Source organism: Equus caballus, chromosome 26 (assembly GCF_041296265.1).
Source record: "Equus caballus isolate H_3958 breed thoroughbred chromosome 26, TB-T2T, whole genome shotgun sequence".
Classification (NCBI taxonomy): Eukaryota; Metazoa; Chordata; class Mammalia; order Perissodactyla; family Equidae; genus Equus; species Equus caballus.
Window position 1 is genome coordinate 33,752,940 of NC_091709.1, and position 21,817 is coordinate 33,774,756.

The 21,817-nt window shown below is 38.3% G+C and overlaps 1 protein-coding gene and 1 long non-coding RNA gene across 18 annotated transcripts in view; one reads left to right on the top strand and one right to left on the bottom strand.

The window, feature by feature from the left end:
- The window catches only part of GRIK1 (glutamate ionotropic receptor kainate type subunit 1), a 357,358-nt gene that overhangs the window by 163,866 nt on the left and 171,675 nt on the right, over nucleotides 1-21,817 (bottom strand). The gene's annotated exons all lie outside the window — the stretch shown is intronic.
- LOC111770780 (uncharacterized) lies at nucleotides 1,800-20,308 on the top strand. The gene is made up of 4 exons (XR_011432805.1): nucleotides 1,800-1,971; nucleotides 8,643-8,724; nucleotides 18,158-18,273; nucleotides 20,012-20,308. It is a non-coding gene; the product is annotated as an uncharacterized lncRNA (long non-coding RNA).

The window sequence follows — 21,817 nt, forward strand, 5'->3', positions numbered from 1 at the left end:
CTGGAACCTACTTCTCCAATTATTGTTTTAGGATCAATTTTTGGAAGTGAAGCAAAGGATAGGAACTTATTTTTAGGTTTTAATATAATTTGCTACATTAATATGACTAATTTGGAGGTTTTTGTTTATCACAATGTAGTTTTGAAGATGGTATTCCAGACGTGAAGAATATTAGAATTTTTTCTAATTATACTCATGATATAATGGCACTGTATGTTGACAATGACTTTAGAATCCTCTCTACTCTGTGCTGTCTGGAGTAGAAACTACTGTCTTTATTCCAGTCCTGTGGGACCCAACCCCTGACATGAGTCATCTGGACAGTATGTGAGGAGAGAGCCAGGCCACTCAATGTGGGAATGCAAAGAAGGCCTAAGAGCTTGGATGTAGTGAGAGAGAAGTTTATAAGATAGGGTAGGTAAAATTTAAGGCAATTCATACCTGATAGTTTCCATTTCCTCTTTGAAATAAGAGATTAGGCTTTTCCATAAGGAAAAGTAAAGGGGCCAGGAAAAGGTGGGAGGCTTGAACTGTAAATGTCTGTAATTGTTCATTTAGAAGAGTAGAGGACAGGACAGACAACATGTCAGTAACAAGCCCTGCCAAGTAGCATTGAGGTCCTAGTTGAAGTTCAAAGTCATCACACTGTAATAGCATTCACACAATCATATCTCCTCCCATGGTGATTGGCTACTTAGGGAGGTAGGAGCGATTCAATGATGTAGGTTTGAGAAACTGCAGGACACATGGTAGAAAGTCAAGATTAGCAGGGTTTAGTGAACTGGAGAGTGGAAATTTGACATGAAGAAAAGTGAGGTTTAGGTTGAATAAGGAAGAAAGTAAGAGTATAAGGAATTGTTAGCTTGGAGATGAGGGAAGGACTAAAGGATATGGATTTCTGGATGAGATCCACGAGCCAGTGCTGTGAGAGTGAGGAAGTGAGAGTTAGCCCTGCCAATCGTAGTTCAACGCTGTAAATCATTACATCACAGTGTGAATGAAGTTATATCATAAAAGCTCACAAATGGATAATGCCATGTGTCAATTCGATTATTCCCTCCTTGAATTGACAAATGAGTGCTGAACATTCACCATGTGTCAGGTGCTGTCCTAGATCCTGGGGATACAGAGGTAAACCAAACAAAGTCCTTGGCTTCATGGAACTAATATGCTAGTGGAAGAGGAGAGATAAACAATAAACGGAATAAATGCATAAACTATGCATCTTACATAAAATATGTCAGATGGTGATAAGGAAGCAGGAGAGGAGAATAGGGAGTATTGAGGTAAGAGGGGGTTTGCAATGTTAAGTAACATGGACAAGAAGTAGAGGAAAATGTGATTGGAATGATGTGAAAGAAGAGACAATGTCATATAAGCAGAATCCAACTTATAAATGGGTTGAATATGTGGCTTTCCAAATAGTCATCTGTATTTTGATTAGTTAGAACTCAAGCTTCCTTTTCACAAAAAGATGAGATGATTAATTGTGATTAGGGACCCAGGCAATCCTGACTTCTTCACAAAAACACTTTCTAGGATTCATAACATGTTGGAAATGCCTTCCTTTACAACCCTGAGCTTCAAGTCCTTTTAAGATTTTCTGGCCCCCAAGTCTAGATTTTTTTTTTGAGTTCTGAGAAAAGAAGGGAGTCTGGTGAGCGATGGAGGCTGGGAATTTCTCATGACATTACATCTGGGGGGAGCAGAGAAGTCAGAAGAGGGAAGAGGGGAGGTGACTCTAGTGCCTGGAGCCCTGACTGAGTTGCTGGGTGACTGTAAACAAAGGGTAGAAAGAAGCTCAGAAGCTCCAACAACAACTCCCCAAGGACACCTTGCAAAGCTTCTGGGCACAGGGAGGACACTGAGAAGACCTTGGCAGCAGTGGCTTCCTTTGGAAGCTTGGTGTTCAGAAAGTGGGATGCTTGCCCTTGTTGATTACCCTATAAGCCAATTTCTCAGGAGATTCAGGTAGGAGGGACACAAGCCTGACCACCATGTACTGTTTGTTTATTTGTTATATCCAGTATCACTTATACAATAATTATTGAAAACCTAATGGGTACCTCTTGGGATAATCACTGAACAACACACAAGATCCCTGCCATGTGAGCTTGCATTCTAGCAGGGTAAGTAAGACAGTAGAAAATCAACAGAGTAAATACATAAGTTATGTAGGCTATGTGAGAACCGTGGGTCCGGTAAGACAGTGAAGGCTGGAGAATCTCATCCACGAAACGAAGCTCCTGGCTTCTTCAGTTTTCACCACTTGGAGGTATTTTTCATGTTTATAATTGTAGTAGACAGAGATGAGGTTTCTGGAAGTGTTACCTACACATAAGGGGTGGTTCTGTATCTTTTAGATTGAGTTTTCACTATAAGCTTAAAAAATGACTTTGAGTGTCTAAGAATTCTGGAGAACAGTTTCGGCTGTTTTTAAATGCTTGTGGATGTCTATGAGAAAAATTAAGATGTTTTAATAATGCAGTTTCAGTCATTAATCACTTCTTGAAATGAGAGAAAAAAGTAATTGCCAAGATGCAAGGCTTTGAAGTTATTATACCGAGCGTGGATGATCACCACTACATTTCTCCAATGGCTTTATTACATTACTTTAAGTATGGTCTCTTTTTCCAGGAAAGCAGAATTTATAAGAGCTATGGTAATACACCCAGTACCTTGTAAACATTGCCTATATCCCCGGTTAGCCCGTCTATATATGAAAAAGCTGTTCTATTTTACAAAGTACATAATTGCGTTTAAATTTATTTTTCTACTTTCCACAGCCCAAACGAACCACTTATAATAATCATTGTATTTTTCCACCACCACTCTGAAGGAAACTTTATCATGCGGAGTTTCTTTCAAACAGGTAGTTGTTTTAAAATATACTTGTAAACAGGGCAAGCAGAAGCCATAATCTCAACACCACCCCAAAATATCTCAGGAATGATATATGAATTTTTTTAAACAACAGTATTTGTATCAACATTTTAAAGAATATTTTTCCATGTAAATGACCTTTTCAAAGTAAAAATTTCTTAGGAACTGTATCTAAGGTTTCAAATAGATGATTACACCAACCAAAGAGGAATTTCATCAGCTCACAGATACATCCTTCATTCGCCATTTGCAAGAGAGAATTTAGCTAAAATCTTTCGCATCTGTTCCCTGGCTCTCTTTTTCTCTCTAACTTCTTCTAGTTTATTTTATTAGCTTCTCTTCCTCAGCCTGCTCCATTATATTGATCTTGTGTGTGTGTATGTGTGTTTTATTATTCTCTCTTTCCTGTTCACAAATTTTGGGTGACCTCATTTACTGTCATGACTTTACAGCCAGTGTATCCTATATGGCTCTTTCCTATATGATGGTACTTCAACTTCATTTTGGATCCCTATCTAGAGTAGGGTAACCAACCATCCCCAGGGACTGTCGCAATATTAACACTGAAAGTCTGGCATCCTAGGAAAGTCCTTCTCCCAGCTGTGAAGAGTGCGGGTTGTCGGAGATGGAAAAGGTTGGAGGAAAGACTCAAAACTCATACAGCACTCCCCAAATTAGGGGCTGAAAGCAATACTGTTTTCAGCGTCAAATGGATACAGCATAGATTGTCCACCTCCCATTACTGTCACTATTTTTTCTCCAGCCACTGAAGTTGGCAATCATGATTTGCAGTTCACAATAATGGACCACTAATTGTTGCTTCTCTTCCAGTGATGCGTCTTAAGTGGGCAACGTAAGTGGCTTTCAATCAAGAGTATTAATATTCCATCTTTGACTTTGTCAGTGGATTAACTGTTGTTGTTTTGTATCAAGATACCGAAGCCTTAATTTGTTAAATGTCAAGTAGCTAAAATATCCTCATTAGAAGGATACACCATTGACTTTATTCTATGAATATCAAGAATATATTTCAACAAGGAAATGTTCTCAGTGAATTGGGAGAGAATTGCCTCTATCCACTGGAAAATTCTTTGTGGATGTCCTGGTAGAGAGCAGGGCAAGTGGAAAGGTGAGCTAGTATACTTGCCTCACTCAGCACTGGATCAAAACAAAACGTGGTCTGACTCACCATGGGATTAACATATTCCTTGAAACATGTTCTAGTTCTGTGTGACTGCAGATCACAGAAGCTCAAAATGATAAATTAATAGGCAATATCTGTGGCTGATTTTCTTGGTGAACAAGTCATGTGTAAAAAATTATCATGTGTGACGGCACTATATGAGTATGTACCACGGTTTAGATTGAGAAGTATTTCCATTTAAGAAGCTTGTGGCATTGAACTTAAGTTATGTGGATGAGATGAGCGGAGCTTATGTTCCACTGCCACAGCAGGTTACATTTGGCTGGGGAGGATGCTTCCCTTGAGTGTTTGATGCTTACTACTAAGTGAACATTTGCCCCACATTTTAAGACTTTTCTGGATTTTGATTTAGCATGTATAATTTGTGTGTTTGATTTTCAAGATCTAAATGCCAACATAAGGGAATTTTATCCAGAAGTGCGTTGGTACAACCAGCTCTCAAAAAAACATATTTGCATTTATAAACAAGTTTGTTATAAATTTTATTGGCATAAAATTTAGGAAAAATTGACAAATAGTAACGAAATACGCAATACTATTTCTCATAAATTCCATTAAGCCAATTGATTTTTGCAGGGCGTTTTTGCTAAACTCCTATATTTGTAGCCAACCTAGAATTAAAATTTAACCATGATTTTACAGAGTTGCATCCAAATACACTAACTTTTCCCCCCAAAACATTGTGATTAAATTTGTGACTTACTGTTACACTGTTTCTCACACTTGCGCAAGTTACTTTCATTACACTGAAACTTCTTTCAACTTTAGGACTTAACATGGCACATTTTCAAGTTAGATCTGCATTATTAACATTTCTCCATCACTTTCCTAAGTCTAGGCAGTCAGCAAAACAATACGTCAACCTCTGATGTTTAGTGTTTATAGATATAGATTCACAGGGGTAAATGCTCCCATTATGGCCGACTTTGTACAGCACTTTATTGAGGTGTGATTGACAGACAAAAAGCTGTGCATATTTAATATACTAGTTGATGAGTTTGGAGATAAATATACATCTGTGACATCATCATCACAATCTATGCCATAAACACATCCATCATCTTCAAAAGTTTTCTCCTGTCCTCTTCAATTTTTTTATTATTTGGTATTATTATTTTGCGTAATAAGAACACTTAACATAAGATCTACCCTCTTAGCAAATTTTTAAGTATACGACACAGTATTGTTAACTATAACTCTGTGCTGTACAGTAGATCTCTAGGACTTATTCATCTTGTATAACTGAAACTTTGCACCCTTTCAGTATTACTTCTGTGTTTCTCCCTCACCTCAGCCCCTGGCAATCACCATTTTTACACTCTGCTTCTATGAGTTTGACCATTTTAGAATCCTCATATGAGTGGTATCATGTATTATTTGTCCTTTTGTGGCTGACTAATTTCACTTAGTATAATATCCTCCAGATTCATCTATGTTGTCACAAATGACAGGACTTCTTTCTTTTTCAAGGCCGAATAATATTCCATTAATTTCACTTAGTATAATGCCCTCCAGGTTCATCTATGTTGTCACAGATAGCAGGGCTTCTTTTCTTTTTCAAGGCTGAATAATATTCCATTAATTTCACTTAGTATAATTTCCTCCAGTTTCATCTATGTTGTCACAAATGGCAGGACTTCTTTTCTTTTTCAAGGCTGAATAATATTCCATTGTGTGTAAATACCACGTCTTTATCACCATGGCTAATTTCAATCTACCAACATGATGTCAACACAGAATTGGTAAGAGATGGCAGTAGCACACCATTATATGATATTTTTACATTATGGATACAATAGATGTAAAAAACCTGGACATAGGTAATAATAAATAAAGTAAAATAAGTAGGATGTGATGCATTTTAATATTTATTACCTTTGTTTTTGGTGTAATATATTTAATTACAAATTTATAGAATTTAATTTTTTCATAACAGCTGTGTTTACCAATAGGCTTTTAACATTCTTGAAAATTTAACAGTTGTCTGTTGTGAGCCAATACAACCAGCTCCAGCATATCATTGGCCTAATCTGAAGAGGCTTCATTGATGAGAGAAAGCAATGTACTCCACTTCCAAGCACCTCCACCACTGCCACTCCCTCTAAGCTACTGATATTCCTCCCAGGATCACTGCATGCTCTCCACTTCACCTTCCTGCTGCTCTCATTCCTTGTCAGTCCACTTGCCACACTGCAACCAGAGTGATCCTTTCAATGGCCATGTTAGATCTTAGAGTTCCTCTTTTCAAAGTTCTCCAATGGCTTTCCCTCTCACTTAGCATTTAACCCAACATTCTAGCCACCACCACATCTTTGACTTAGATCTAGTGATCTCTCTGTCTTGTTTCCTATCAACTCTGCCATTTTGCTTGTGTCTCATCAGCCTCCTTGCAGTTCTTCCCATGTACACAGAGCTCCTAGCTTGGCGCCCTTACGCTTTGCTTCCTTGGCCTGGCATGCAGAGACACCCCAACCTGCACACTCTCTAAATTGCCTTGTCTCTAACCCAACGCTACCTTCTCAAAGAGACTTCCTTGACCAACTGATAATAAATAGCATGCCCCGAATCCCTGGACTGTTTTCTCTTCCCCTACCCTTCATCTCATTGTTCTTCCTAGCACGAATCAGAACCTACCATATTACATATTGACTGGCTTATTTTTCATGTCCCGAACAAGACATGCATTTCACGAAAGAAGGAACTTTGCTTCGTTCGTTGTTGCATCCCCAGAGCCTAGAAAACTATCTGTCGCATGATAAGCACTGACAAATATTTCTTGGCAACATACATTAATCCTAGTTGATGTTTACTTTGAAATTTGTTCTTTTGGGTTGAAGTCCACCACAATTTCTCCCAGGACAAGCTGCTCAGTGGGTCAAGGGGGCAGAAAGGTACCAAGTTCCACTAGTTATGTGGAAGAGAGGAGCCTGTTTCTAGTTCTCACAAAGATGCCATATGGGCTAGTGGTGGCCTTGATTTCATCCCATTGACAAATTATATTTTTCTGTCTTCAATACATTTAAAAAGCTATTTCGTAAACAAAAATGTTTTCTTTCCTCATTGCACCCAAAATCTTAGGACAACTTAGTTTAGCTATCACCTCTCTGGGAAAGAAGATATATAGATATGACTAAGCAACCAGAAAATTACACTTTTATTGGGAGTGGATCTGAGGATTATTAAAAATGGAAGCATCTTTGAAGAGATTGATACATTGTCAGTTCCACAGAAAAGATCATGAAGGAAAGGAGTTAAAGAGCAGTCATAATTGTTTATAATATTTCAAGAAGGTTAAGTTAAATACAAACAGAAATCAAGTCCCATTTTCTTCCTTACCATGGCTCAGAAAAGAAACTAGGTCTAAGCACCTAGAAAGCAATTAAAACTCATTGTGATGACTGCACTCACAGAATATTTGTAAACAACCTATACAGAAATTTACAGTCCATGTCTCATTTTTTTTTAACATGGCCTTACTTTATCTATAGCCAGGAAATCAAATAGAAGGATAAAAAGAGAGCAAGAAAAAAGCTACCCTACTCCTGATTTACTTCTATAGTAACAACATGGCCACAATGTCAAGGGATAGTGTTATTCAAAGTTTAAATTCTAAATTGCTGACTGTAGATATTTCCTTTAAGATTTTTGTTTATCTGTGAAGTGGACATAGTAGTATTTATCACCGCAGGAAAAGTTCTAAAAATCAGATAATACGTGAAAACTGATATTGTTAGCCTTAAGGCTATGTTTCCTAAATTGGTTTAAATATTTAAGTGGGCATTTTTGTGAAAAGGAAAGTTTTCCTAAGACTTTAATGATGCTTGCATTGCACACAATATATTTATTATTGTCCACTTAAGGAAATGAGAGTTCTTTCAAAGAATATGCACGTTCAGACCTTCAGATGCGCTCTCCATTTATGATTTCTTCAATACTCTATAAAAGTCACCAAGGCTTAATAATTTCAAAAGGCAGTTCACCTCTCTAAGAGGTCCTCTTTTAAACGTGGCCTGGCGGACCTCGCCCAGGTGGCTTATCTGACAGTCTTGGCAAGACTCTGGCCTGGGTGATGATTCTGGCTCCAACGTTTCTGCCTACAGCACAAAGAAACTAAAGGCTCATTTCCCAGAGGACGGGGGAAGTTGTAGCTCTAACTATTTAAAATCGGTTTTTATTGGGTAATGCTTCAAAGCACTCACTCTGCATTTCTGCTAACAAAGCTGAACATTCAGCCAAAATATTGGAAAGGAAATACTCAGGCAGAATGAAACGACAGAGGAGGCTTGGAGGAGCTGAGCCAAGAATTACAAAATAAAAGGGGCATATTCCAGAAGGAGAATTGAAAGAGAAAACTGTTTTTAGCACACCAGTTAGAATCTCATTGTCCCACAGTCATACCCAAATCTTGGAAATAACTAATTCTTTAGTCAGTTTTTAGCTTTTCCTCTCATACACTCACTTAAAATCCTGTGCCCTTACAGTAAAGAAGACTTTACTAGCCCTTCTGGGCAATTCAATCTTTTAACACAAATTGGCATTTACCATTTAATGGCAGGTACTGAGTATGGAGGCCACAGGAAAGTTTTCTACTTCTACTCTGGAAATAAAATGACTTCAGCATCCATGTAATGAACAAGGTAGGTGTTCTGAACAGGTATTTCTATCAGAAGCAATCACCATTTGAAACACAGGTCTGGGAAGCAGTTTAAGCTCCATAACATGACTCTGAGGGTAAACATATATACTTATTTATCTCCTAGTAGGATAGCTTTATTTATACTCTATTGATTTTTTTTTTTTTTTGAGGAAGATTGGCCCTGAGCTAACAGCTGCCACCAGTCTTCCTCTTTTTTTTTTTTTTGCTGAGGAAGACTGGCTCTGAGCTAACATCCATGTCCATCTTCCTCTACTTTATATGTGGGATGCCTGCCACAGTGTGGCTTGACAAGTGGTGCATAGGTCTGCACTCAGGATCCGAACTGGTGAACCCCAGGTGCCAAAGTGGAATGTGTGAACTTAACCACTATTCCACCGTGCCGGCCTCATACTCTATTGATTTTACTGTAAACTCTTCTGCTCCTTGAAAAACTCAGTTTATTTGATCAGGGGAAGCCAATCCCACCCAAACTGCCTTAATGGATTCTTTAGAAATGGCTGAGGCAATCCTAGAGACAGCTCAGGAAGCCAGTCTACAAGGACACAACAGAAAACAGGAAGAACTGAGCAGAAGTTCACTGTGCTGGGCAGAAATAGAATCCTGGATAGACTGATTTCAGTGAGGTTCTTGCATTGCTCATTTTGTCAATGATGATTCACTTGTATTTCTAATCCTCACAGAGTGTATGTGTGTATGCATTTCTTTTATAAAATCATCTTTACTAACTATAGCATGCACCACCTTTGAGAAAATTTCAAATTTACCTTCAGAATAGATAAACATGTTTCTAGGTGTTACCTCCATTGTATCTGAAAGCACGGCAGGCAAATCTTCCTACAACCGCTTAGAGACAGTTAACTTCTTTTGAAAATCTCCTGCACTGCAAATGACCCACAGAAATGACAGAAATCAAACCGGAGTGAGTAAAAAGCAGAGTGATACTTTGACCTAAGAGATTTCTAAAAATAAATTGTATGGTAACAATTCATGATGAATTTGAAAAAAAAATTACAAGGACTTTTTCTTTTTATTTTGTATTTAACATCTCCAAGTGGTTCTGCAGAGAAGCTATATTTGAGAGAATAAGAATTCACGTACAAGGTGATTATTTTTAATGCATGTGTCTGTCTTAAATTATCATGATGTCAAAGAATTTAAAAGGACCTTGATCATCTATAAAGTTTTTATTTATAACTTCAATTTTTAGAAAGAAAACCATTTAGATATTGCTAAAGTGTCTCAAGATAAGGAGACTAGATATTGTTCTTGTAAACAACAACACAGCCTTTGTAATATAGTCAAGTCAATACATGCTTATTGCAAATGTAAACTGTGCCGGGGATACGGAATCAAACATGACACTTTCTCGTTCACGTATGCACTCATTTACAACATTTATTGAGTGTCTACAATGTGCCAGGACCACTTTGAGGCAATGGGTGTCCAAGACGGAAAAGTAAGACCAAGTTGCTGCCTTTATGGAAATTTCAGCCTGGAGGAGGAAAAAGACATTAAAAAAAGATGTTTAACATAATGGCAGGCAGAGTAAAGTGCTGTGATTAAAAATAAAGCAGATGAGAGATCAAGGGTGACAAAGACAAGAGTGCAGTTTTAGGTAGGATGGTCCAGGAAGACCCTTCTGGCAAGGTGACTTTTAAACAGGGACTTGAATGGAATGAGAATAAGAAGGAAGGCATTCTAGGCAGATGGATCCTAATGCTAAGGGTACTATAGTAAGAGAAGAGGGAATGTTGAGTGTATGTTACCATAGTGAGAGAAGAAGGTATGTTGAAGAACCCATGGTCAGTGGTTCTGGGGGGATGAAGCATGGAGAAATGGCAGAAGAGAAGGCAGGAAAGGGATGTGGGGCAGTGTTAGAAGGGATTGGAAACTACGCTGAAGAGTTTGAATTTTCTTAAGGTAGTAGGGAATTGAAAGAGTTTTAAAAGAGATAAGAAGCCAGAGCTGTATTTTCACCAATACTTGGGAGTGGTGTGGAGATTAGGAAGGGTGGAAGAAGGTAATACTTTCCTTTCATGTAGTGTAAATCAGAGGTCTTCAACTACATTTGTTCATATATGTTTGATCAAATATATTTAATGGTTAATTTTGTGTCAAGTTGCCTGGGCCATGGGGTGCCCAGAGTAAGCACTTCTGGGTGTGTCTGTGAGGATGTTTCTAGGTGAGATTAGCATTTGAATCTGTGGATTCAGTAACATAGATTGCCTTCCTCAAAGTGGGTGGATATCATCCAATCCATTGAAGGTCTGAATAGAACAAAAGGGGTCGATGGAGAAATTCCCCCCTTTTTCTTCTTGCCTGACTGCTTCATCAGGGACATTGGTCTTTTCCTGCCCTTGATGCTCCTGGTCCTCAGGCTTTCAGACCTGAACTGGAACCTGCACCATTGGCTTGTGTGGTTCTCAGGCCTTCAGACTTGGACTGAATTACACTACACGCATCCCGGGGTCTCCAGCTTGCATATTAGATGTTGGTACTTCTCAATCTTCAGTTATGTGAGACAATTCCTTATAATAAATATTTTCCTATATATATGTATCCTATTGGTTCTGTTTCTCTGTAGAACCCTGACTAATACAACCTTCTTTCCCCCAAAAAAGTAATTTTGAAAAATACTTAAAATGTTCATAATGTATATTTTAAATACTTGCAAAAATATAATTTCCAGCTTACTCAAAATATTGGCGTTTAAAAATAACTATTTCACTCTATTTAAAGTATTCAATAGAATATAAACACCAAGGTGATTTGTTTCCCACCACCATCCACATAAAACCACAATTAGTTGCTTTTAACAGTTTTACATTAGCGCCTTTTCTCCTTCAACTTCCTCTACAGAATTTACTCTAAAATAATGTTTTTATGATTTTTAAATGTTTTTTGAATAATTTTTGATATTTTCTGCGACAAAAGCACATGCACACATATATTACATATTTATAATGTATTAATTTTAGTTAATGAAACTAATCATAGTAACTAATATATTCATTTATTTATAATTACAATACTTATAATTATACATAACAAATATATTTAGTTAATATAACAGTAATAATAGCAGTAATCCTTCATATAGTACTGACTATGTACCAGTCCCTGTTCCTGATGCTCTTCACATTTTACCTTAATTAATTTAATCTTCACAACTACCCTAAGAGGTAACTCAGAAATCTGTTCAGATAAACAAGGGGTGGGAACAGAGAGACTTTCATTACAGCAACATCATATAATCCTTTGAATGCCTTCGGAGTTATGTGCCCAAATCAAATAGTGAGCTATCATCAAAGGATGCTATCTATTATCTAATTCAATTAGGTTCTTCCTCAATATTCTCATAGCAGAATATTTGACAGCACTCAACCTGGGAAGGAATTTGTTAGCTCGTCTCAGGGCCACAGTTACCAGTGATGGAGAGTCTTTACACCCATATGGCACTGCAGAGAGAGGAGCCAGTGGATGTGCGAGAGAGGTTGCCCTTTCTTTTGTTAAGACAGTGAAGGTCAATTCACCCAGGAGACACCTTGACTGTGCTACATTCTCAGAAGATTGGTTTTGGAAAGATTACTATGGAAGCTGAAGATCTAGAAACCAACCCCTTAAAAATCCCACTATCCTTGCTTCGCTTGAAAGCCTTCTGCTCCATCAGGGCCACGTATACCCCAGTCCTCGGATCGCTGGTCAATTCTGATCCCCCCAAAGCCACCCTGACACGGCCCTCTTGGAGGGCACGCTCAAAGTTCCTCTAAACTATTCTTTTTGTTGCTTTTCTTGTCCTTAAAAAACTTCTTATCCTTTTCAAAAGTTGCCCAAGATATTAAATGGCTCTCTGGCCATGGTTTGAAACTAGAGACCAGATTTTTATTATGTTGATCAGCTCTCTTTACAATGTTCGGTGCTTGACAGGTTAATATATGTTTTATTGGATTATTGATCCATTTTTTTGTTCCCATCGAACAGCAAAGTACCATTTTCAAATGATGCAGATTGTGAGTAAAAGTGGGTGACGGGGAGGGGCAGTACTGGATGACAGTGGATGCAGCTGCTGCTAAGTATCATTTCACCCATGAAATATATTTTCAAAAAATTGCTATAAGGAAAAAACTCTTTCCTATTTCTATCCTTGGAATTCTAGAACCATTTTAAAGTTATATTGATGAAAAAAAATGTTACTTAAATTTAAACAAGCTACAGTCCGCCTAAAAGATATTTCTTGAAGGATACAGAAGCCACTTTGATATATTAATTTTATACCAGAAGTTTTCAGAGCTTGCTGGTTGAATGATCTGTTGGAACATGACCATTTTATTAAACTGTCGTATTTTAACTTATCCAACAGTTATTTTTTTTTTTTTGTGCAAAATCTCATTATGGATTTTACATGTTTCCACAGGTAGAGTGGTGGAAAATTGATAGCTGTTGTTTCATTTGACAAATTCTTGGATCCTCATATATTTTCTTGCTTTTGCCCATAACCAGGAAATGGATTGATTATCACTTGCCAGGCCTTTGTTGTAGGAAGGAAACAGTCCTTTTGAAAGCTCTGGGTGCTGTTTGTGAATATTTAATCATGGAGGTGGTACCATGGCCTCATCTACAGCAATATGTCAAAATTAATTTCATGGTATTCTGTCAAGGAAGGAATCTTACCATATGCCCTCAAATAAAAATAAATGTTAGGAAAACTCTGACAAGGAGTTTACCTAATTCTGCAAAATCTTTGGATGCAAGATTCCCTTAAATGAAAATAGAATCATTCATGCAAACATGATTGAGTTTAATTTATTTCTGTTGTTAAAAAGGAGTTTAAAAAAAGGACTTCCGTCTTCTTATGCCTCCAAATTCACACTGAATATCTTTAGTACAGAGTCTCATGTTTTTCTTAGAAAAGCATTAAACGCAAAATTAAATATGAAGAGAGAGGAAGAGTGAGAACTTGACAGACATACTTAGAAGGATGTTAAATACTTGGATTGGAGACACAGTGAGCAGATTCTCCAAATATGACAACGGTTCCCTGAGACCAGGACAATGTTACATATCAGTAAGTCACTCAACACATGTTTAATGACAATCTCAGAGAAAAGAGCCTAGCTCTGCCTGAACACATGGAACTTTATTCTCCACTAATAAACCCTACTGCCTGATTCAGTAAACATATGGAACACACGTGGGTGTGTGGGTGAATTACTGAAACAAAATTTCACTTTTTTTTTTTTTTTTTTTAAAGATTTTATTTTTTCCTTTTTCTCCCCAAAGCCCCCCGGTACATAGTTGTATATTCTTTGATGTGGGTCCCTCTAGTTGTGGCATGTGGGACGCTGCCTCAGCGTGGTTTGATGAGCAGTGTCATGTCCGCGCCCAGGATTCGAACCAACGAAACACTGGGCCGCCTGCAGCGGAGCGCGCGAACTTAACCGCTCGGCCACGGGGCCAGCCCCACAAAATTTCACTTTTTGCCATGTGATGTTTTAAAATTTTTGATACAGGAAAATTTATCAGCTTTTGAAATTGTACCTGGACTTTTTTATACTTAGTTTATAAAGAAATTCACTCATGTTTTCTATCAGTACTTTTATGGTTTCATTTTTTGCATATAGATATTGAATCATTTTGAGCTTATTTTTATATATGAAATGAATCTAAGCTTACATTTTTCCAAACAGCTATCCAGTTTTCCCCACACCATTTATGAAAAAGTATATCTTTTCCTCGTTGCTTTGAGATATCACCTTTCTTGCTTCTAAATTTCCATATGTACTTGGGTATGTTTCCAGGTCCTCTACTCTGTGTCACTGGTGTGTCTGTCTGGTCATGTTCTGGTACCACACTGGTTTAATTATAGAGGCTTTACTGCATGGTTTCACACTAGACATGGCTGATCCTGCCCACCCTCCTCACTGCCCCTCTTTGTCAAGATGTTCCTCGCTATTTTTGCGTGTTCTTTAGGAGGACTTAAAGGTTAAGTGTCAGAATTTCTATAACAAATTCTCCAATGAACACATACATATGTACACAAACAGGGGGAGAGAGATGAAGCAAATGCGACAAAAAGTTATCAAGCGGTGAATCTTGGTGAAGGGTGTATAGGTGTCCATTATAGGATTATTGCAAATTTTCTTGTGGTCTGAAAACTTTCAAAATAAAATATTGAGAGAAAATCAAAGAAACAAGTTGGGGTAAATCGAGTGATTTCTCATTAACCTCTAGGGAAAGGTGGACAGTCATGGGGGTGGGAGTGAGGCTCCTCAGTGTGTACTTAGAAATAATATTTTGTTTTATTTTGAACAATCTAAATATATTAGTGGTCCAAAACAAAACGTAAATAAAAATCTCGATTAAAACAATTCCCTCTAATTATGGGAGCTGTGAAATGGATTTCAAACTCCGTGAGTGTTTAGCATTGGAAGATTAAATAGTATCATAAAATTCTCAAGAATGAACCAGCCAAGGAAGCTCCTGGTGGTGGTCTGGCTCAGCCTGGTACACGAGACCACCACTTCAGAGGGACCAGGGGCAGGATGGCATCTCACTTCCAGAGGAGGCATTCTCAGAAACTCAGCCCTTTTGACCTACACATCGCAATTCTAACTTCTCTTCCTACTCTCCTCTTTCACTCTTTCTGGACATTTCTGTATTTATTAAAGGTCATGTGCAAGGAGTGTTACTATGTTGGCCCTTGATGGTTCCTGTGCACACATGTCTGCAGACTTCTGACATCAGTTTTTCCTTCTTTCTGTGTCCCACCTTTCAAGCAGGAATGCCAAAGAGGAGAGGGGGCAATGAACCCTGCGCAGCTCAAAGTTTAGCTGGGACCGCTGCCCTCAAGAGCCTCTAGAGTTTTCTTTCTCCCTGGAATATCATTCTCTTTTTATCCTTCATCTGGCTGCTATTGGCCTTAATCCAAGCCTCAGTACAGATTTCACTTGTTCTCAAAAGTTTGTCTATATTTTACAAGATGGTGTTAGGTGTTCCTCTTGTGTGCTCCCATAGTCCTTTGAATAACCCGAACATAGGACATTTCATGGTGTGCTGTAATTAACTAATAAAACTGATTACTCACTAAATGCTCAGGGATTAAATGTATTATTTGATTTTCACATCAATCTCATGAATAGCAGGCATTCTGACCTCTATTTTAGAGCAGAGGGAACTAGGCTTAGAGAAATTTAGTTATTTGCTGTAATAAGAAGACATTAAGATGGCCCCCAGTGATCCCCACCTCCTGGTACCCACAGTCTTGTATAATCCCCTCCCCTTGCATATGGGTTGGACATAGTAAGTTGCTTAGGAAAAACAGAACACAGAAAAAGGGATGAGATGTCACTTCTGTGATTTGGTTATAAAAGACTGTGATGTTTACCTTGCTCGTAGATTCTTTTTATCACCTTCTTGGACTGTACCCTTTGTTACAGCAAGATAGTGTGTTGGAGAGGCCCATCTGTTGGAACTGGAGGTGGCTTCCAGTTAACTGCACCTGAGGTCCTTAGTCTGACAACTCTCAAGGAATTGAATCCTGTCAACAACTGCATGAGGAAACTTGGGAGCAGATCTCTTCATAGTTGAAACTGCAGTTGACGCCACAGTCATGGGTGTGACTGCAACCTTGTGACAGACCCTGACACAGAGGGCCCGCCAAAGCTGTGCCCAGGTTCCTGACTCACAGAAACTGAGGCAATAAATTTGTATTGCACTAAGCTACTAAGCTTTGGAGTATAACAATAGATAGTTAACTAGTAGATAACTTAGCAACAGATAGTTATCAATAGACAACTAATACACTTGACTTAAGCCCCACAGGTAGAAATAGGGAGTACAGGGTTAAGTTATGGAGGTTCCAACTCTCTCTAGTGAATCCTTATGTCATGCTGCCTGGTTACTTAACAACTGTTTCTTCTTCGTTTAAATATATTCTCACTTTTATTTCTAGCATTTAGCCCTGAGTCTGGTATTTTGCGTGTCCTTAATAATTATGGAATAAGAAGTGGGTACATGAAAAACAAAATCTTGTATGGTGAATTAGGCAGTCAAAGCAAAGTTTTTTCCACTTCGTGTTTCTTAAAATTGGATAAAGAGAAGATATACATGTAACATACTGCTTTGGAACTCATATGAGCTTCGGCATGTTCACTGTAACATCAACATAGTCAATTATAACATCTTCCTACCCTAAAATGTGCATCAGGGAGCACACATGGGCCCTAAGTAGAAGTTAATTCCTTTATCAAACATTTGTTAAACACCTTCTGAATTTCTGCCTAGGAGCCAAGCCCTTGGAATACAAAGTTGGATAAAACAGTGTAGGAGGCAAGACCAAATGCAAATAGTGACGTTATTGTGTGACCTGATAACTGATTTGATTGAGGTTTGAACAAAGGACTGTGGGAATAGAGGGTAAACCAGTCAAGAAGAGTAACTCTCCACTGGTGGTCTCTCTTCTCTCTTTCTCTCTCTCTCTCTTTTACTCTCACTCTCTCTGTCTACAGACATACAGAGACATGCATATTTATAGATAGAGTTTTTGCTAATCCAGCAAATCATAAATGTTCATTCAGGGAATTAGGATTTTACTCAATGATTTTAATTATAAAGTAATTATGAGAAAAAGTTCAAGAGAAACTACTTGGCTGATCTGAAGCAGGGCATTATTGATCTTATTGAGTCATTAAGTGACATGTTAGAGACTTGACTTTGGAGGAGTGACGCACAAATAAAAAACCAGAGAATTGCCAACTGAAGGTGAACAATTGCTGGAGAAGCAACTTAAAGTGTTGTTCTTTTGATGTTCAAAGCAACTTCTCGTGGTTTTTACACACACAGAAATCTTCTTTTTTCTACATCAAGATACTGCTACATGAAACATTCAGAAAGAAAAATTACCATTTGCGGTTAGCCATTTTCTATACACCATTCAGGTCAAAAATCAATTTTTTATAGGTTTACTTATAGTGAATTTGAGTTGCTGCATCTCAATCAACTATTTTATAATGGTACTTCTTGTCATCCTAGCTGGGATACCCTAAGGCATCTCCCAAGAATTTAGAAGTAATGAAAATAAAATTGCCCTCTGAGAGTTAAACTATGAACCAAATAATAAACAAAAGTAGAGAATCACAGTTACCTTAAATAGACAAAAGCATTCCCAGTGTTGTAAGATTGGATTGTAACCTGCTTGAATGTGTTTGTGCACTAAGGAAGAATATATTCTCAACAGGTTGCTGTACAGCCACAGGAGGATAAAGGAACAGAGAGTCCCAGAAGCAACGTGGGCTATGCTGTTTAGGAATTGTCCTAGCCAGTGAGCAAGACTGTCTTTTTGAGTTAGATGTTTCCAGCTCATATACATTGGATTAATCACCCAAATTCTTGTTGTGTTCTCTTTTCATGTTCAGTAAGGAAATTTCTGATTGCTATCTGACTTCCTGTATGCGTCAAGGTTAGTGAAGTGGATCCCGAGAAGAGGGGAAGAAAGAAATGCACCATCAGTTCACTGGGAAAAGAGTGGCAAGTATGAACAGTAAATGTAGACAACAATTTCACTAGTTCTCAGAGGAAATATTCTTTGACTTATTGCTGCTCTTTTTAACTCTACACTTTCAACTTACTCTTTTCACCATAAAATTTAAACACACTTAATCCTCTCTCATCTTGAACAACAAAGTGAAATAAACATACAACTACCATTTTTACAACACCCCCACCCCTGCCTGCATCCCAGATAGTACTGTGAAAGCAAGCTGTATGTTTACTAACTCTATTCATATTTGAATTTCCCAGTGCCATTTTAGTTATGCTATTCAGATTCAAGGAAAGGGTTGTTTGTTCAAGCTTGTCCAGGTCAGTTTAAAGAGAACCAATCCCAAAGAGCTCATCAAGGAGGGGGCCAGTGTCATGAGTGACACCTCAGAGAAGGGAGTATCACAGCATAGGATCGGCACCAGAGGATCCTGCCACCCTAGTCATCAGGAAAGTCTCCTTTCTTGGCCACCTTTGTCAGTCTGCACCATTCCTCTTAGATTTTAAAGTCTGAAACCTTCTTGAGCAGCTTAAGAAAACATAAGATCCAAAGTTCTCAAAATGTCAAAAATAACCCAAATAGATGATTCCCTTTATTTTCATAAATGTAGCCACAAACATGACAACTTGGGCAACTCTATGCACTGTTTTACATTTAGTGATTTTTATGACCCAAACTCTGCTAGGCAGAGTAATATAATCATTTGTAATCAATACCAAAAGAATGCACCTGGTATAAAATGCAAATTTCAAAAATTGAGTAAGATTGCATGTTCTGGGCCTCCTAAGATACTTGCAGACATAAGAATGCAAAACACTAAAGCGGCCAGTAGAGACAATTGCTCTTTTCCTTGCTGTGAACATGAAAGTGGGAAGCAGCAAAGAACAATAAACAAATGAACATCCTTTTCATATTTCTTGCGACAGCTACCCGGAATGGGTGGGGAAGAGAAATGCAGATAAGAAAATTAAAACCACAGGCGCCTGGGGGCCAGTGACAGCCTTCTGATCCTAATTTCATCTGGAGTTAGGAAGGCAGGGAAGTTCTATAACAGTTTCCTCTGCATGGCAGAGAGCTCCGACTTTTCTGGCAACAGCATCTCCCTAGAAACTACACAAAGTCCCCTTTGATTGCCTGTGATCAAAGCCATGAAGGCACTTCTGCAACGTCTTAGCTTCAGAAAGGCAGGAAAATCAGAATGCTGAGAGTGTATCAATAATTCCTAAGCATATTTTTAAGGTGAGTGGTGCTTCTTAGAGAACTTCATCATTATGAAAAATGACTTGTTTCTGCCCTTCTTGTTGTACACCCGGGAAAAAAGTTAGCCTTAACTCTCCGATTAGTAAGTTGCATGTCATGATTGATATTGAATATGTGTAGTTATTCTACTCAAAATTTGTGCAGTTGATCACATAGAGCCAGATAGCACTCAGTGATGGGAGGTTCAATAAACTGGAAGTCGGGAGACTCAGCTTTGTCATCAATTCAATGTAGCCTAGTGGACATGTCTAATAGCCTTGGCCTCAGTATCCCCACCTATAAAATGGGGTGAGGAGCTGGAGCTCAGTGCTCTCTGTGACTCCTTTGGGGCGTCCTCATCAAAGAGGCTCCTATTTGTTTGATTCCACATACCCTCATTTATAGCCATGGCTGACCCTTGGCAAGACCGCCAAGTCCTGAGCTTTCTACTTGGTTTTCTTTCCTCCTCTTTCTGTGCCCTTTCTGCCAGGTTTGGTGTCTCTGTCAGCAGGAGAAGTACAGACATCTTAAAATGAATTAGTATGCAGCACCTGACCAAGAAAAATTTGTATCTTTAAAAAGTCAGCAAGCAAAAAAAGGAAAAAGAAGAAAAAATGAAACCTGTATAAATGTGGGGAGGGAAGAATATTTTAAAGTCAGAAAAATTGTTTATGTATTTCATCTGTGTAATTTATTATTTGTGTGAATTTTATTAAATTATTTAACTTCTCTGAGTCTCAAATCCTTATATGTAATAAAACTTAGTCTCTAAGTTTGGCAATAAAGTTAAAAAGGTGAAGTGTTCATAAAAAGTGTAAATTTCTATTTACTCTATAAAGGGCATAATCTAAATTGTGATGTCTTTATTATGTTTACTATTTATTTACATATTTCGTGAATTTTAGTAGTAGTAGAGTAGAGGAGTATTAGTAAAAGTGGTTGTAGTGATAAGAGCTACCAAATTATTATTATTTTTTTTACTGAGGAGATTCGCCCTGAGCTAACATCTGTTGCCAATCCTCCCCTTTTTTTACTTGAGAAAGACTGTCCCTGAGCTAATATCTGCACCAATCTTCCTCTATTTTGTATGTGGTTGCTGCCACAGCATGGCTGACAAGTGGTGTATGTCCGTGCTTGGGATCCGAACCCAGAAACCTGGGCTGCCAAAGCAGAGCATGCCAAACTTAACCACTATGCCAGGGACCGGCCCCCCAAATTATTTTTTAATGATGATGTTTCATATACAATGAAGAATCAGGGTAGAAGAATTAATTGGGGGAGAAGATATGGTCTTTCTGGTGCAATTAAAATATATATGACCATTCTTAGTATAATGTATAAACTAGGGTAGAAGAATTGATTGGGGGAGAAGATATGGTCTTTCTGGTGCAATTAAAATATATATGACCATTCTTAGTATAATGTATAAACTAGTCACCCAGAGTATTTTTTGGGTTCGTTTCCTCTCTCCCTCCCTCCCTTCCTTCCCTCCTTTCTTTCCCCCTTTTTCCCCTCCTTCCCTCTTTCTTTCTTTCTTCTTTATTTCTTTTGTTAATATGCGTTCACTTTGCATTGACAAACTCCAACCTTTGATGAACTCTAAAGGAAAGGCAAGCCAACCACAGAGTAGAAACATCACCCTGGACCAGGGCTCTGTGTCAACAGTGACCACAGGAAGCATCTGGTGGGGATGAAGAGAGTAGCTATTTTAACTGGAATTTTGAAGACTTGAGACTCAGAAACATACTGACATTTGGGGACCAAGAAGGGGCGTATACAGAAAATGTGCCATCAAGCTCGCCCTGAGCTATGGCTTGCTGAGGCAAATTATCTTCTAAACATAGGACCTTAGGCAATATGGTCCAAAGTCTCCCTGTTTTTCTGAGCAGAGTCAGTAGCGAGAGAGCAGGGAGAGGGTAGAATGACAGAAGCAAAAATTGGAGACTGTTGGAGAGGCAGGCTCTCTTATAGATTTTCAGAAGGAAAAGGAAACTTTGTAAGTGACACAGATTTCAAATAAGGTCATTTAGCAAGAACACTTCCTCCCATCACCCCACCCTAACCTCAGCTTTTTACACATCACCACTACTTATACGACCTCCTCTTGTCCAGTAATCAGAACCAGGATGGTGTAACTGGACCTATCTTCCAGATCACCTCCTTCAAGTTGCCTCTTGGTGCCATCTCTCCCCTTCAAGCTTGCCCTTGAGACTAAAGGTTTATCATGACTTCATCTCTGTTGACTGGAATAAGGTGTAAGCATATTTTATTATATAGCCATTTCTTAGTGATGGTC